Here is a 15686-nt window from a genome sequence, read left to right on the forward strand (position 1 = left end):
ATCCCCTAGTTCCGTATCTGTCCTATTCCACCATTTCTTACACTTTCTACATTGGAGGTTATTTATACATGTGTCTTAAGTTTCCTACTAAACTGTATGCTTCCAGAGGGCAACTATGTGGCATTCATTCTTGAAATCCCAACAGCATCTAGTATAATCTCTGAAGCCAAACTTTTGGTTATTAAATATTTACTAGAGAGATCCAGATATTAAACATGAGAGAAACAGACCTACTTACTCATTTCCTGGAATTCTTCAAGGAAAGCACCATGCTCATGTCAGCTTAGATGTTATTAATAGCAGTTGAGTAACCAGAGGAAGTAATAATATTGCTGTGGGAAAATTAGGCCACATCTGAAACATCTTGTGCGACTCCAGACCTGATTTAAGTAGCCTCTATCCTAGGTATTGAGAATAATCAAGAGCAGGAGAAGAATATCTGGAAACGGTCAGATAAAAACAGTTGAATGAATTGACTGTTTTAACTTGGAGACAACAAGACTAAAGAGACAGACATAATAAATGCTTGCAAATATTTGAAAGGCTTTCTTGCAGACGAAGAAGTCAATTTAGTTTTGCTTCAGAGGAGGACCTGGGACCAAAGGGTTTGAGAGCAAAGAGACAAGATTCAATTTAACAGAGAACTGCTCAGCTTTTAAATTTGAGCTCGCCTGCAATGGAATAGACTGCTTGATAAGATTAGCTCCCTGTCCATGAAGAAGCAGTCAGGAAATCAGTAGAAAGGAAGATACAGATGCCATCCTGCAGATTCTTGTTTTGACCATCATAGTTTTTATTTCCAAGCCTTTAATAATTTCCATTTTAAAAAAGTGCTGTTGGTTTCAGGGATGTTATATCCCGTTCTCTCTCACAAGATTACCCTCAGAAGAAGGTCCCTGTCCTCAGAAGAGGACACTCTTCTAGTGGTACTTTCACTTTTTGAGTTTGGTACGATGATTCAGGATACTGCAGGATTGCTTTGTTTTCAAATGATTGACCTTTCTTAGCTGGAAGCTCATCCTTGTAGCTGGAATCTCCTTGGATCCTGTCTACGAATGGTTTCTTTTATAATTTTTTACTTTTTGGCTGCACCATTGGGCATGTGGGATCTTAAGTTTCCCAACCAGGGATTGAACCCTCTTGCCCTGCAGTGGAAGTGCAAAGTCTTGACCACTGGGCCACCAGGGGAGTCCCCCATGAATACTTTCTTGCTTCCAACTATTCTCTAGCAGAAATGGGACACACTGTGCCAGTAGCCAATGTTCTAGGCATAGAGATTCCCCATTCTGGATGTTTCCAAAGCATTCTTCCAAAGCTCTCATTCATTGTTCCTGCCTACAGGCAGGGAGGGGATCAGGGCTGATCCCCTCTGACCACTCCTACTCTATTTCGGTAACCAGTTACCTCTCCATCAGCCTCTGGGCTCCCCTCTTGCTTCTCATAACTGCCACCTCCAAGCTTGGTGTTGGAGGCTTGGAGCATTCCCCAATGACTTCTTCCTTCTACAATAGACTTTTGCTTTTTTAAAAACATCTTCCTCTATCATTCCAATCCTGCCTGCCTTCTCTTGTTTAGGAATTCCTTATTTCTAGTCCACCAAGAATATCTCGTCTTATTTTTCCGTTATATTGTAGGTTTGTTATTTTAAACATGTCATCTCCTTTCTGTCATTTTTAGAAATCTGTGCTCAGCTTACCATCTTAATTTACTCTCCTGTCCCTTCCAATTCTAAATGTTGTAATTTTATAAATGCAAAAGGGAAAGTAAACAAAAAACACAATCTATATAAAAAGAACTCATTTAAAAACTGTTTTTTCCTAACTATACCAATAATAGCACATAGATGAAATTCCAGATCATTCACAATACCAGTATCAACACCATAATACCCACCTATCACTGTGAACATTCTGGAATATATGTAAAATATACATATATAGACACACATATCAGATCAGATCAGATCAGATCAGTCGCTCAGTCGTGTCCGACTCTCTGCGACCCCATGAATCGCAGCACGCCAGGCCTCCCTGTCCATCACCAACTCCCAGAGTTCACTCAGACTCACGTCCATCGAGTCAGTCATGCCATCCAGCCATCTCATCCTCTGTCGTCCCCTTCTCCTCCTGCCCTCAATCCCTCCCAGCATCAGAGTCTTTTCCAATGAGTCAACTCTTCGCATGAGGTGGCCAAAGTGCTGGAGTTTCAGCTTTAGCATCATTCCCTCCAAAGAAATCCCAGGGCTGATCTCCTTCAGAATGGACTGGTTGGATCTCCTTGCAGTCCAAGGGACTCTCAAGAGTCTTCTCCAAAACCACAGTTCAAAAGCATCAATTCTTCGGCGATCAGCCTTCTTCACAGTCCAACTCTCACATCCATACATGACCACAGGAAAACCATAGCCTTGACTAGACAGACCTTTGTTGGCAAAGTAATGTCTCTGTTTTTCAATATGCTATCTAGGTTGGTCATAACCTTCCTTTCAAGGAGTAAGCGTCTTTTAATTTCATGGCTGCAGTCACCATCTGTAGTGGTTTTGGAGCCCCCCAAAATAAAGTCTGACACTGTTTCCACTGTTTCCCCATCTATTTCCCATGAAGTGGTGGGACCGGATGCCATGATCTTCGTTTTCTGAATGTTGAGCTTCAAGCCAACTTTTTCACTCTCCACTTTCACTTTCATTAAGAGGCTTTTGAGTTCCTCTTCACTTTCTGCCATAAGGGTGGTGTCATCTGCATATCTGAGGTTATTGATATGTATCCCGGCAATCTTGATTCGAGCTTGTGTTTCTTCCAGTCCAACGTTTCTCATGATGTACTCTGCATAGAAGTTAAATAAACAGGGTGACAATATACAGCCTTGACGAACTCCTTTTCCTATTTGGAACCAGTCTGTTGTTCCATGTCCAGTTCTGTTGCTTCCTGACCTGCATACAAATTTCTCAAGAGGCAGATCAGGTGTTCTGGTATTCCCATCTCTTTCAGAATTTTCCAGTTTATTGTGATCCACACAGTCAAAGGCTTTGGCATAGTCAATAAAGCAGAAATAGCTTATTATAAATATATATGCATATGTATACATATACAAGATGCTACCTTTATACATAGATATATTTAAATGGAATAAGAATAAACCCTCCAAATTACTTTAACTATCTCTTGAAATCCCTCATAGACTGTTATTATTTCAGTAATTAAGCCAAGTATAAACTGCAGGTTACCTTTTCTTGTCTTCGAACTCTTTTTGATTTTTCTAATTTTTGTGCATTTTGTCTTGTAAGTGTTAGTCTTTTGCTTCATTCATTTTACTCTGTGTAGCAACCCCTGCAGAGATTAAGAACACAAAAACATGGCACTTGCCACTCTAGATGTCTGGGATGACACATCCGCACTGCCTTTTAAGGAATTATCCTTAATTTCAACTTTTAGTAAAAGAACTTATGAGGAAAATCTCTTATACTGAGTGAAATAAGGCAGAAAAGGAGAAATATTGTATGATATCCCTTATACATGGAATCTAAAAAGAAGTGATACAAATGAACTTACTTACAAAGCAGAAACAGACTCACAGAACTTAGAAAAGGAACTTGTGGTTGCCAGGGGGAAGGACGGGGGGAAGGGATAGTTAGGGAGTTTGGGATGGACATGTACACACTGCTATATTTAAAATGGATAACCAGCAAGGACCGACTGTCTAGCACAGGGAACCCTGTCTAGTGTTATGTGCAGCCTGGATGGGAGGGGAGCTAGAGAGAGAATGGACACAGGTATAGGTGTGGCTGAGTCCCTTCGCTGTTCACCTGAAACCATCACAACATTGCTAATCAGCTATGTCCCAATACGACGTAAAAACTAAACAAAATTTTTAATAATAAAATTACTAAAACAAAAAAACTTATGAACCCAGTTTTAGAAATCTAACGGCAGTTCCCATTCTTCCTAATTTATAATGCAACTTATATCTGAGTTATATCTTCCTATTTATGTTTTTAAGTAAATCAATATTTGGAGTTTGTTATTATGATTATGTAAATGTGGTTCTTTTTTGGCTGAGCTAAGTAGAATCGCATCATTATGTTCCCCTTCTTATTCAAATGTTTAAAATGTTCCTGGAGTTATTGACTATTTTCTTAATTCTTACGATCGTGAACTCTAACTACTCCATTAGGTCTGTAATATGCCTCTAGATTATATTTTCCAAACAATCCAGTACTGTCGTTGTGGTTTAAGTTCAGATCTTTTCCCTGGAGCCTTCCCACCTTCCTATTCCTACCCAGGTCACTTCTTTCTAGGTCTGTCCAGCTGTCATCCTCTGTTGGATCCTCCGGTTCCTATAATTTCTGTTTCTTGGTTTTCTCCCTTATTTTTCTGAAAAACAGAATTTAATATTTTTCTGAGAAAGAACATACAAAAGGCAAAACACTTGAGGATTTCAAGATCTAAAAAGACCCTGATCATTTGGATAGGGCATAGTACTTCTTGACAAGAAAAAAAAAAAAAAATCCCTATTTTTTTAAGGTAATGACCCCTTGTTTCTACTATCCTTATGAAGAAATTCAATGTAATTTTGATTCCTGATACTTGTTATGTGAATGCTTTTATTTTTCCTCTCTAGACATTTTAAGGAATTTCTCTTGGTTTTTGATGTTCAGAAAATTCTCAGGGATGATTTTGGTCTGGGTCCTTTGTGGGAGGTGCTGTGCTGTGTGCTTAGTAACTCAGTCGTGTCTGACTCTTTGCGACCCCATGGATTGTAACCCATCAGGCTCCTCTGTCCATGGAATTTTTCAGGAAAGAATATTGGAGTGGCTTGCCATTTTCTTTTCCAGGAGATCTTCCCAACCTAGGGGTTGAACCTGTGTCTCCTGTGTTGGCAAGCGAATTCTTTTACCACTGAGTCACCTGTGAAGCCCTAGGCCTTTTAAATCAAGAGACTCAGATTGAAGATAATTTCTTGTTTCGTGTGTGTGTGTGTGTGTGTGTGTGTGTGTGTGTATGGGGGGGTAGATAGTCTGTCTGGTTACAGAGAAAAGCAGAGCGGCCGCACTGTGTACGCAGTCTTTCATCCATGTTTTCAGTTCCTTGCCTCACCAACCTTCCACAATACTTGATAACCTCAAGACCAGGCTTTCTAGGGCTCCTGGGGGCAAACCGATGCTCTGTCCTTTGTCGTTTACTCTTGCAGGTAGGTGTTTAGGTGGCTGGGTCTCCATTCTGCATCATATTTTACCCATTTTTTTTTTAAATCTAAAGAGATGTTACATGATCCATTTGGTCTTTTGCACCGTTGACATATTTATTCCTGACATTCTAGAACTGACATTTTATTAGGTGTATAGGCTTGTGTTAAACTCACTCTATTTCACCAGAAGTCTAAAGAGCTTTTAGAGTGGGTCTTTGAAACAAAAATGGCCATAGTTTGCTATGGAAGGAGTTATTGAGAAAACATTTCTGAACAGAGCAAAGAATTAGGAATATCCTGTCTCTTTTCTTTACTAAACATAACTCCTTGCCTGCCAGCAGCAAGTGATATAAATGACAGCAATCAACTCCAGCCTTTCCCTCTTGCCTGAAGTCTTACCCACTGCTATCTTCACCAGTGCCTACTTGCTTGCTAACAATGAAATCATCTACTATTTTACATACTTTGATCAATGAGTACGGAGCCAGGAGTCACATTGAGTGTCAGTCTGCAAATCTGACCTAAATAGATTATTAGGATAGTTAACTGTAGAGATCAGATGTTACTTCATCTTAAGAGCACTAGATTCTGAATTCTTTTCTTTCTTTCTTTGCAATTTAAGCAAAAGCAAGAAAGATGGCTTCCCAGGTGGCTCAGTGGTAAAGAATCTGCCTCCCAATGCAAGAGATGCAGTAGAGGCAGGTTTGATCCCTGAGTCGGGAAGATCCTCTGGAGAAAGAAATGGCACGCTGCTCCAGTATTCTTGCCTGGGAAATACCATGGACAGAGGAGACAGATGGGCTACAGTCCATGGGGTCACAAAGAGTCGGACACGAGTGAGCACAAGAAGAAAGATGCTGATATCATGACGCTAAGACAGCTGTGCTGTATTACTGATGCGGCATTAGGGAAACCCTTATAATTCAGAGAAAAATCAACCCTCCATATCCCCAGGTTCTGCATCCGTGGATTCAACCAACCGTGGATGAAAAATGCTTTGAAAAAATTTCCAATAGCAAATATTTGCCACACACTGGCAACTATTTACATAGCATTTGCATTGTATTTACAACTATTTACACTGTATTATATATTGCAAGAAACCTAGAGATGATACCTAAGATGTATGGGATGATGAATGCAGGTTATATGCAAACACTAAGCCATTGTATATGAGGGACTTGAGCATCTCCAAATTTTGGTACCTGCAGGGGCAGGGGTTGGGGGGTATGTTGTCCTGGAACCAATCCCATGGATACTGAAGGACAACTGTAGTATATCTCTTGTAGATTTGTTAGGTACCTACAATGGGGCCAAACCTCAGCAGTTTGAATCCTGGTTCTACTCCTGTGACTTTGGGCAAGATACTCATGTCTCAGTTTCCTCATCTATGAAATGCTGAAATGGGGATACATTGAAATGAGGGTACAATAATAACCAGATCATAGGGTCATTGTGGGAATAAAATTAAAATAATATCTCATGCATTGTAAGTACTATATAATTGTTGGTTATGATGATGGCTGTTACTTCACATGGCAGGATGTTGGGACTGTTACTTTGGTTTTAAAGAAATTCAGTAGTGTGTGTGCCCAGGCACTAAATTGTGTCTGACTCTTTCCAACCCCATGGAGTGTAGCCCTCCAGGCTCCTCTGCCCATGGGATTTCCCAGGCAGGAATACTGGAGTGGGTTGCCATTTCCTCCTCCAGGGGATCTTCCCCACTCAGAGATCAAACCCACGTCTCTTGTGTCACCTGCATTGGCAGGTGGGTTCTTTATCACTGAGCCACCAAGTAATTACTATATAATTTGCAGCTATGATTATGGCTTGTTGTTATTACAAACAGAAAGACGTTGGGATTGTTACTTTGGTTTTAAAGAGACTCAGCAGAGGAAAAACAAAACTGAACAGTCTGGAGTTACAGCTGTTGGTCAAACACAAGATGTGGAACTGATTCCTTAGCAAACAAGCCTCAAATGACAAATGAGAGACTCATATTTGAAGACCCCACCTTGTTCCTTTTCTATGTAAATTGTTGTCAATATTTCCAAGGTGAAAGTTCGAGTTGGCCTGATGAAGCTAGTATTCCACACGTGAATAGAAAGGGTCCAGGGGACTCCTTGGGTGCCCACGTGACATCCTTAGGTTTCCTTTTTCCTTCTCTTCAGGAAATCCCCTTCCTTATCTGATTCTATAAATAGATGCAACATGTTCATGACCAGCTCCAGGTCTGGACGAGGAGTTTTCATGAGAAATGAGTTTTCGCTGTGGCTTCTCTGCAGCCCTGAGCCCTTGCTCAAGGCTGGGGCTGGCGGGCAGGATGACCTGCACATGGCAGCCAGAGACCAGCGTACGGAACAGGGGACCTCCCCTTGACTCCTCTCCCTACGGAGGACTGCAATGGGTTGGAGAGTACCCAGGAGCAAGAGTCTGTCAGATCCAAGTTCCAACTTTACCCCAATTCAATTTCTCACAGCTTTATAAACTTTGGTTTCTTCATCTGTAAAGTAAACACTTCTCAGTGTTGTAACGCAGAGCAGATGAGTACATTAGGACGTACAAAATTGTTTTGCCGATCACAGAAGTCCTATACTCCCATTCTTCCCTCCTTCTTCAGCTACCCATGATTATTAGTCCAAAACCCCCTCTCCCAGATTCCCCTCGCCAGGCAGGCTCTGAGTGACACCAGGATGTGCGAGGCCCTGGCGATGATCCTGTAGGACCAGGGTCCCCCACCTCCGGGATCTGATGCCTGCTGATCTGAGGTGGAGCTGATGTAATAATAACAGAAATAAAGTGCACAGTAAGTGTAATGCTGTGGATGAGATGGTTGCATGGCATCACTGACTCAAGGGACATGAGTCTGAAGCAAGCTCCGGGAGTTGGTTGATGGACAGGGAAGGCTGGCGTCCTGCAGTACATGGGGTCGCAAAGAGTCGGACACAACTGAGCAACTGAACTGAACTGAACTGAACTGAATGAAATGTGATGCACCTGAATCATCCTGAAACCATCCCACTGCCCTGGTCCATGGAAAACTTATCTTCTGCACAACTGGTGCCTGGTGCCAAAAAGGTTGGGGACTGCTGGCATAGAGTCAAAGAATCGCCTTGTCAAGGCTCAGTGGGGTTGAGGGTGTCACCTGTCCATGAGGGGCAGAGTCTGGGGGCTTCTAGGAACGTGAACACACCCATGCTGACTTGTTTTCAGGAACCCGAATGCTTTCCCAGCCCAGAACCATTACAGTGCAAGGTTTTCTCAGCTTCTTGGGAAAAAACCAAACGGAGCTCAAGAGTGGATACAGCAAGTTCTCTTCAGAACACATTCTTGGCCAGGCTCAGCTACTTACTGATTCTGAATCTCTGGTGATTTGCTAGAAGTACGGCTTCAATCTTACAGCATGAAATCTTTCCTAGAGCACAAAGATTCTCTTCCTGCCCGCCCCCTGTATTTTGTGCAGAGAGGATGGAGACTTTGGCATTAGTAAGATACTTGGCACACCTCTATGACTTCTCATTCAGAGAACTTCAGACACTCCGAAAATAAAACTAAGCTCAGCTTAGTGCCCTTCCATTACGGTCATGGTTATTTTCCAGGCAGGATCTCTCTACTTCTAGTTGATTATCAACAAATGCCCCTTTCTCCTTTTGTGTAAGACTTGGGAGGGATGCCTTAACAGGCTAACTTCTGTTTTTCTTTACTATTTTGTATTGATTTGACCTACACTAACACCATTTTCCCTTAATTAGATCGGAAAAGTCCCAGTTTGTGTAAAGGCAAACCCTCATAGCTTGGAGGGCACTTTGGGTTGTACTCAGATGCCATCTTTATACCCTCCATCTCAGTATCTTCTATTTCCAAGCTGCTTCTCATCACGTAACGATGGACAGGTCTAGTGGAAGTTTTGGAGAAATTCTGTCAGACCTCAAGTCTGCCCAGGCCACAAGTATCTATAAGGCCAAAAGAGGGCTGTGTTGAGTGAAAAGCAGTACTTTTGTCTGGGACTCTTGGAAGTTCATACCAATGTTTTTGAGGGGGACCTGGATGGTATTTCACATGGGTTTGCAAACAAGTCTTTCCTGTGTTGGCCATCTGTGACATCGCCCATGAAGTTGCAGCAAAGCCCCTCAACCTCAGTTGAGCAGAAGACCTGATACTTGGTTGAGGGCGCTCCCATTAGCTGCCACTGACACAAGGCAGCCGCTGAAGGCATTGCTGCTCTGGGGAAGCAGCGCCTGATGTTGGGGTGAGTCTGCCCAGTCAGGGCCGTCACTGTGGGCCTGCCAATGGGGCTGCTGCCCACAGGCAATGTTGCCCTAGAGCTGCTTCCAGGGTGGGTTCTCCCACACCCATGGGGCAGCCACCACCAAAATCGGGCTACAGAGGCTGGTATGCAGGCTGTTCCCAGGGCGCACTGAATCCATGATGCCCTGGACCGGCCTCACTAAAGCAGGTACAGACCTTTCTCCCATTTTCAGGCCACACGCTCACACTTCAGGCCAAACTAGTGCTGCTTTACGTGCCTTAAGTCTGTTTTTTTACATTTTTGCCTGCGCTAGGTCTTTGTTGCTATGAGCAGGCTTTCCTTAGCTGCAGCAAGCGGGGGACTAATCTCCAGTTGTGGCGCGTGGCCTTCTCATTGGGGTGGCTTCTCTTGTTGCAGAGCACCAGGTCTAGAGCACAGTCTTCTGCAGTTGTGGTGCAGGGGCTAAGCCACCCCATGGAATGTGGGATCTTCCCAGACCAGGGATTGAACCTGTCTCTCCTGCTTTGGCAGGTGGATTCTCAACAACTGGACCACCAGGGAAGTCCATGTTCCTGAAATCTCACAGAGAGTTTTGCGAGGTAACAGGCTGCAGTCCGTGGGGTCGCTAAGAGTCAGACACGACTGAGCAACTTCACTTTCACTTTTCACTTTCATGCATTGGAGAAGGAAATGGCAACCCACTCCAGTGTTCTTGCCTGGAGAATCCCAGGGACGGGGGAGCCTGGTGGGCTGCCGTCTATGGGGTACAGAGTTGGACACGACTGAAGCGACTTAGCAGCAGCAGCAGCTGCTGCACTTCCAAATTTTACTTGCCTCCTCCCCTCACCTGCTGAGAAGCCGCCGTTTGCTCACAGGGGATGGACTGGTGGGAACTCCTGGGTCCTGGGCACCATGCTGTTTGCTCCTCTCACACTGAGCATGATGCTGAAGCAACCTGGTGAGCACTTTCCTAGGGGTGCTTCACTCCCTTGGACCATAAATCTATCTCCAATCTTCCTCCCAAATTTCAACCAGAAGCACAGTTTGTAAACCTACTTTGTTGCAGAGAAGCCTAACAGTGTGACTAATCAAAGACTTTCAAGGATAAAAGTACATTTCATTAGGACAAAATTATATGGCAGATGGAAAAAATTAAAATAAAGGACATACAATCTCCAGATATTACATAAGAATTTTCATGTATTTTTTTTTGTAACAGATGAAAATGAGTATCAAGTTGTCTACATGTTTAGATTCCATCAGACACATTTCAAAGTGATGTGTACTCTTCCTTTAAAACATTAACATTTGCAATCTGCTGGAAATTACACCCTTGGCAACCATGGATACTTACATGGAAAAATTGTGGAAGTTATCTTTAAAACAGGTGAGGGAGTGCAGAGCTTTTCAAAATTCTTTGGAAAGAAAGGTGAGCTGTGAGCAAAAATGTTTGAAGACCTCCACTTTAGAGTGTGGTTCTTTTTTTTTTTTTGGCCGCACCGCACGTGGGATCTTAATTCCTCGACCAGGAATTGTGTTCCTCTGCATTGGAAGCCGGGAGTTTTAACCGCCGGACCACCAAGGAAGTCCCAAGTGTTTTGCAAAGATGCTCTCAACAAGTGACTCATTCCTATGAATTTTGTTTCACAGATTTCTTTTCATTGAAGGTTTTTATATTGTGTTTGTTCAAATCTGTTTTTCACTGGAAACCCTGAAGAACAATAACTGCATGGAAGAGTTAATGTTAGTTTGGTGCATCCTCCATCCTGAAGGGGCTGATCCATCTACTGCTATTAGACACTGGTCTTAAGCAAGTAGACCTCAGGTTGCCAATCACTAGATGAGAGAACACACCTTGCTGGGACCACGCTAACACGTTTGATTTAAGGCCTCATCTGTTTCCATTCTCTGCTGCCTTCTCCTCCTTCTGCTTTTTTAATGTTTAAAAAAAAGTTGGCCAAACTCAAGATTGGCAAGAAGGATGAGTGGGAAGGGAACATAATTAGTGAGTAATCCTTAGTCTTCTCTGTGAAGTTATTTTTGTTGTCCTTCCAACCTCCAAATAACAGCTGGGAGGGAAGAGTGGGGAAGAAATGGGTAAGCTGATTATCAAGAGAATCTTTTGCTTGATTGGAAAAAGAATAAGTGTCCCAGGAGAAAGTGACAGACTCCTATAAATGCTTCCCAGGGTAGCATTTTCCTTCAATATCTTAACACTCTGTTCTATTGGTGAACAAGAGAAGCAGCATTCCGTGGCTGGAAGTGGGCAAGTTCACTTCCTTCTTTGTTCTGGGAATGAACCACAGGGTGACATCGAACAGTGAAAACTGGAAATGTAGCCAGTGCGGCACTGAACTGACATCTACATATCTCTATTTATTTAACTCACGTTTTAAATTACATCCCACTTGGAAATTTGTTGGCAAAGACTGAGAAACTGCGTTTGTTAGTGATTGATACTGATAAGTCTATACACACAGTTTTACATACATATCCACACACATATGCTTTATGGGAATGTTTACCTTTTGGCTCCTTGTGCTAGATGTTCTGACGATCAGCACTGCAGTCCCAAGAACAGCCCAGATGGTTGGTTCATGTTATACAAGCAAGTCTTCAAGCACCAGTGTTTATCAACCAACAACGCAGGCGTTGTGACTAAGACGGAATGATCAAGTCTCCAGGGCTGCCCTTGTTGACCCCGGGCTCAATGTGAGGGCCCACAAGCTGTCACATCTACACAGAGTGGGTGGCTGCAGCTGCTAAGCCTGGATGTCTGTCTAGGAGCTCACTGCCCCAGTCTTCCTGGCTGCCCATGTTCAACCTGGGAGCCGGTATTTCTTGTTCCAATGACCCACATGGTGTCCTCTGATAGGTGGGCCCAAGGGAACCTGAAAGAACCAGAGTTTTGTCGAGCCACACGCCAGGCTAAACTCACAGCCATCATGGTGCGAATGACCAGGCTGGATGCCCCTCCACTGCTGACCCAGAGCTTTGCAGTGATTAGACCCTCAGCTTGAGGGAAAGGCACCTCCAGTCACTGGGTATCATTGTCCCTACTCCGGGTTGGCAAGTTGTGAATGGAGATTCCACATGGAGACTGGAAGTTGCTACCTAAAAGCCCCACCTCTGAAGAGCCCAGAAGGGTGTACATCCAAGCAGGCTTCAATCTGCTTCCTGTTTTTGGCCAAGTGGGAGGAGGAACGTGGGAGAGCCCAGATCGTTCCCAGAGCTGAGGAGGGCCCTGACTCGGTGTGGCTCCTTTCTGAGTGAATTCTGCTGGCTCGGGCACAGACGCTCACAGCTGTATGAAGGGCGCCGCAGGGGGCATAATGGCCGCTGTGTGCGCCAGAGTACAAACCGTCCCACACAGGCCTGGGCCAGAGAAACAATGGGGCAACAAACAGCCTTCAGAACAATGCACTCATTTCCTGTCCTCACACTGGGCTGAATGAGGCTCGGTAGGCTGGTTCCACCTCACCAAGAGCCATCATTTGAGCAGCCCGTTGTTCATCAGGCATGACAGACACACAGACAAAGAAGAGAAATGACAAGCATTTGGGATGTTTCTTTTCTGCCCCCTGCAAAGCAAGATCTAAACTTTTTTTTTTTTTTAGGCCCAGATAAAACAGTGTGATAAAAACATTGGAGAGATGTTAGAAGCTATTTCAGTGTTAAGTCTTTCTGACATGAAATGCTTGTGATTCACTATCTCTGATAAAAATGTGGGTGTGAAGCTCTCTGGGTTTTTCTGCTTGTCGGCAAGCCAACTGGCTCTGCCATGACCTCACCTCTCTATGTCCTGCCTGAGCGCCCATTCTCCTACAGGACAAAGTCCCACTGGGAGTTGGTTTCAGATTGTTGTTTACTCACTAAGTCATGCCTTTTCATACTGTTCATGGGGTTCTCAAGGCAAGAATACTGAAGCGGTTTGTCATTCCCTTCACCAGTGGACCACATTCTGTCAGTCCTCTCCACTGTGACCCATCCGTCTTGGGTGGCCCCACACGGCATGGCTTTGAGTTTCATTGAGTTAGACAAGGCTGTGGCCCATGTGATCAGATTGGCCTGTTGTCTGTAATTGTGGTTTCAGTCTGTCTGCCCTCTGTTGCCCTCTCTCAGGGCCTACCATCTTACTTTCTCTTACCTTGGATGTGGGGTAACTCTTCACAGCTGCTCCAGCAAAGCACAGCCCAGATATGTCATATTTGCTGGCATATTGAGTGCAGCACTTTCACAGCATCATCTTTCAGGATCTGAAATAGCTCAACTGGAATTCCATCACCTTCACTAGCTTTGTTCGTAGTGATACTTCCTAAGGCCTACTTGACTTCACATTCCAGGATGTCTGGCTCTAGGTAAGTGGTCACACCATCGTGATTATCTGGGTCGCGAAGACTTTTTGTACAGTTCTTCTGTGTATTCTTGTCACCTCTTCTTAATATCTTCTGATTCTGTTAGGTCCATACCATTTCTGTCGTTTATTGAGCCCATCTTTGCATGAAATGTTCCCTTGGTATCTCTAATTTTCTTGATGAGATCTCTAGTCTTTCCCATTCTGTTGTTTTCCTCTATTTCTTTACATTGATCACTGAGGAAGGCTTTCTTATCTCTCCTTGCTATTCTTTGGAACTCTGTATTCAGATGCTTATATCTTTCCTTTTCTCCTTTGCTTTTCGCTTCACTTGTTTTCACAACTATTTGTAAGGCCTTCTCAGACAGCCATTTTGCTTTTTTGTATTTCTTTTTCTTGGGGATGGTCTTGATTCCTGTCTCCTGTACAATGTCACAAACCTCTGTCCATAGTTCATCAGGCACTCTATCAGATCTAGTCCCTTAAATCTATTTCTCACTTCCACTGTAGAGTCATAAGGGATTTTATTTAGGTCATGCCTGAATGGTCTAGTGGTTTTCTCCACTTTCTTCAATTTCAGTCTGAATTTGGCAATAAGGAGTTCATGATCTGAGCCACAGTCAGCTCCCGGTCTTGTTTTTGCTGACTGTATAGAGCTTCTCCATCTTTGGCTGCAAAGAATATAATCAATCTGATTTCAGTGTTGACCATCTGGTGATGTCCATGTGTAGAGTCTTCTCTTGTGTTGTTGGGAGACAGTGTTTGCTATGACCAGTGAGTTCTCTTGGCAAAACTCTATTAGCCTTTGCCCTGCTTCATTCTGTACTCCAAGGCCAAATTTGCCTGTTACTCCAGGTGTTTTTTGACTTGTTACTTTTGCATTCCAGTCCCCTATAATGAAAAGGACATCTTTTTTGGGTGTTAGTTCTAGGACAACAGACTGGTTCCAAACAGGAAAAGGAGTATGTCAAGGCTGTATATTGTCACCCTGCTTATTTAACTTATATGCAGAGTACATCATGAGAAATGCTGGGCTGGAAGAAGCACAAACTGGAATCAAGATTGCCAGGAGAAATAAAAATAACCTCAGATATGCAGATGACATCACCCTTATGGCAGAAAGTGAAGAACTAAAGAACCTCTTGATGAAAGTAAAAGAGGAGAGTGAAAAAGCTGGCTTAAAGCTCAACATTAAGAAAACTAAGATCATGGCATCCGGTCCCATCACTTCATGGCAAATAGATGGGGAAACAGTGGAAACAGTGGCTGACTTTATTTTTCTGGGCTCGAAAATCACTGTAGATGGTGATTGCAGCCATGAAATTAAAAGACGCTTACTCCTTGGAAGGAAAGTTATGACCAACCTAGGTAGCATATTAAAAAGCAGAGACATTACTTTGTCAACAAAGTCCGTCTAGTCAAGGCCATGGTTTTTCCTGTGGTCATGTATGGATGTGAGAGTTGGACTGTGAAGATAGCTGAGTGCTGAAGAATTGATGCTTTTGAACTGTGGTGTTGGATAAGACTCTTGAGAGTCTCTTGGACTGCAAGGACATCCAACCAGTCCATCCTAAAGGAGATCAGTCCTGGGTGTTTATTGGAAGGACTGATGTTGAAGCTGAAACTCCAATACTTTGGCCACCTCATGCAAAGATCTGACTCATTTGAAAAGACCCTGATGCTGGGAAAGATTGAGGGCAGGAGGAGAAGGGGACGACAGAGGAAAAGATGGTTGGATAGCATCATCGACTCAATGCACATGGGTTTGCATGGACTCCGGGAGTTGGTGATGGACAGGGAGGCCTGGCGTGCTGCGGTTCATGGGGTCGCAAAGAGTCGGACAAGACTGAGTGGCTGAACTGAACTGAACACTAAGTCATGTCTGAGTCTTTGCAACTTCAT

At 43.6% G+C, this 15686-nt stretch overlaps 1 protein-coding gene across 9 annotated transcripts in view; it reads right to left on the bottom strand.

Moving 5' to 3' along the window:
• The window catches only part of LOC788520 (craniofacial development protein 2), a 138688-nt gene that overhangs the window by 10865 nt on the left and 112137 nt on the right, over window positions 1-15686 (bottom strand). For 5 of the 9 annotated variants that reach the window (XM_059892832.1, XM_059892831.1, XM_059892829.1 and 2 more), the window contains exons 10-12: window positions 4273-14675; window positions 3221-3323; window positions 239-439 (exon numbers count right to left, since the gene is read on the bottom strand). The exons of 1 other annotated variant lie outside the window; for it this stretch is intronic. The gene's annotated coding sequence lies outside the window, so the exon portion shown is untranslated. Of the gene's footprint in view, window positions 1-238; window positions 14676-15686 lie in introns of all 9 variants that reach the window. 3 more of the 9 variants (XM_059892827.1, XM_059892825.1, XM_059892826.1) reach the window with 3 other exon arrangements.

Source organism: Bos taurus, chromosome 13, assembly GCF_002263795.3.
Source record: "Bos taurus isolate L1 Dominette 01449 registration number 42190680 breed Hereford chromosome 13, ARS-UCD2.0, whole genome shotgun sequence".
In the NCBI taxonomy this organism is placed as follows: domain Eukaryota; kingdom Metazoa; phylum Chordata; class Mammalia; order Artiodactyla; family Bovidae; genus Bos; species Bos taurus.